Here is a 2,631-nt window from a genome sequence, read left to right as displayed (position 1 = left end):
ATGCGTGCTTATAATTCATCTCGTGTTCGGCGGTGAAGGAAAACATCGCGAGGAAACCTGCATGTGTCTAATTTCAATGAAATTCTGCATGAAGTTCCGCATTGGAACAGCCTGGTGGAATATGCTCCAAAACCTTCTCAAAGGGAGAGGAGGTCTCAGCCCAGGAGTGGTAAATTTACAGGCTGTTAATGTAATGTAAAAATATTATCTAGTGATTGCCCATTGGTCGAAATTCGATCGTAATTCATTGCTAATATAAAATTAGATGCGTTGATTCGAAAAGCACGTTGGAAAAATGGGGCTCAACTTGACGATACCTTGTCACAACTACAGTAAAAAATATCAAATGTAAAAAAAAATCATTGTTATTCATCTTTGACATGACTATGATGACTATGTGTCATTTCAAATATAATGTAGATAAACATGTATGTGTTCAACGTATCGTAGTGTGTGTAATGATTTTTTTTTAAAATTATTTCAATGTATTTCTATTGCATATTTTATAAAAATATTAGTTTTCTGAACCCTTATACAAGTTATTGCTTCATATATTAATCTATATATGTTCACCAAAAACATAAGGATAAATAATCAAATAGTTCCTCTTCAAGCGAACACTTAACTTATTTATAGACTACAAATTCTTAAACAAGCGCACTTGGACATAATTCGAACCAGAAAGAAGTCTGAGCAGCTATAATACGCTTAAATTAAGTCTCCAAGATCGAACCCGTACTAATCGCCTTAGTGAAAGCGCTTCGGGACAAATTCTCCTACGGTTTAATTAAATTTTATGTACGTACATAGGAGAGATACGTAAATTAAGTTAGCTACGGGCGGTTGTGGTTTATTGCGTTTAAGTGGTAAAGTGACTTTGGTTCAGGTTGATAGTTAGATGGGTGACCGACTATATATTGGCTAATTCAATGAAAAAAACAATATTGAATGTACACCTGATGTAATGTTCTTTTTTCAAATTTAAAATTAAATATAGATTAAAAAATATTCGTCAATAGCTGAATATACGTTTGCTTAAGTATTCAATTTAAAAAAGTAATACATAAATAAAAAAAAATAACAAAATTCAAAAACATAGTGTTCATTGTGATGCTTTATGATACAAAACAATAATAGAAGTACTATTATGATATAAACTGGTTTACTTCATACATCTGTAAAAACTTTATACAGATTATTAGAAAAAGAAAGAATAAAATTGATAAAGTCCTTCACAAGTTATGGAGTGACAAACAGAAATAGGGAATCATTTTTATATACATATAAACAAACCTATAAACAACTAGCGACATCTAACGAGTTGAAAAGCAAACTTACGTGTCAAATAAATGCACATTGGTTCCCTTGTATTTTAAAAAGTTTTCAAATATAAGTGCAATCCATTATATATTAATTACTTTTTATTCGTTCCGACTTCGCACGGCTTAAATTATTACGAAGAGACCTCTCTCATCTCCCTTCTTAAAGTTGAAGTTTCCAAAAATCCTTTCTTAATGAGATCTACATCGCGAATGGAGTAACTAATGCCCAATTTCAAGACATTTGTACCTACCATTTCAAAGAACTCACGGTGAATCAGTCAGTGGCATTTCGCTTATAAATATTTAGTTATATCTATTACTTTAAGAAGTATATCCGAGCTAATCTAATAATACTTTATTATGATGTAAGTACATGAACTAAAAATGTTATTCGCATCCGCCATAAATAAATGCCGTGTCTAAAAATACACGTCGATGAACGTATTAACAAGTTTTAAATAAATTCTTATCAATCTAAATTACACCGTATTACTTTGGTAGAAAAGTTATATTGGTGTAGCGTATACGTAATAATCTGACTAAGCGATAAACGAGAATAGACTGAAATAGAAATATTTTAAAAAAAGATAACTAATGATTATACATATTAGATACGTGTGTACTATATGATTAAATATTTTAGTCGATCACGCATCGGTCCCATGGTGTAATGGTTAGCACTTTGGACTCTGAATCCAACGATCCGAGTTCAAATCTCGGTGGGACCTGATGATTTTTGATATATATTTTTTTCTATTATCATTTGTTACTGAAAAACTATTTTTTTTTTTTAAATAAAACATCCTTTTAAAGTTTGTTTTTTGTTTATATTTATCTATTTCGACACTTTGTTGTTTTCAACAAAACATTTAACAATTTATTTTTTATAAAACGGCTTTCACCGAGAAAATAACATTTTGAGATGATACATGATAATTTAGTACATCGTTCCTTTGTTATGTAACATTTCTCTTCCATATTTCTGGTATTTGTATTAAATTGCATACTCTTCATTTTTTGAGGCAGAATGAAGAACAGCCGTTATCATTCTATAAATAAAAAGTACTACATATTTTATGACAAACTACATTCTTACAGTTACTTATACATTAAATATTTATAACATATTATATTCGCGTATCTATTATACATATTACGATTATTTGTAATTTTCTTTATATATATAAAAATCCGGGCTACGTGTGCTCGTGATTCTTCTAATGTGATGTTTTTTATACCTAATGCATTTTTTTTGCACCTTTATGGTATAGCTTAATGCCATCTAGGCATTTATTCTGGCAACGGTGCC

General features: G+C 30.1%; 1 non-coding gene across 1 annotated transcript; it reads left to right on the top strand.

The window, feature by feature from the left end:
- Positions 1-1,978: 1,978 nt before the first annotated feature.
- Trnaq-cug lies at positions 1,979-2,050 on the top strand. The gene has a single exon. It is a non-coding gene; the product is annotated as a tRNA-Gln (tRNA).
- Positions 2,051-2,631: the final 581 nt, after the last annotated feature.

Source organism: Vanessa atalanta, chromosome 21, assembly GCF_905147765.1.
Source record: "Vanessa atalanta chromosome 21, ilVanAtal1.2, whole genome shotgun sequence".
NCBI lineage: Eukaryota > Metazoa > Arthropoda > Insecta > Lepidoptera > Nymphalidae > Vanessa > Vanessa atalanta.
The sequence above is the reverse complement of the archived record's forward strand: the minus strand, read 5'-3'. Positions and strand labels throughout refer to the sequence as shown.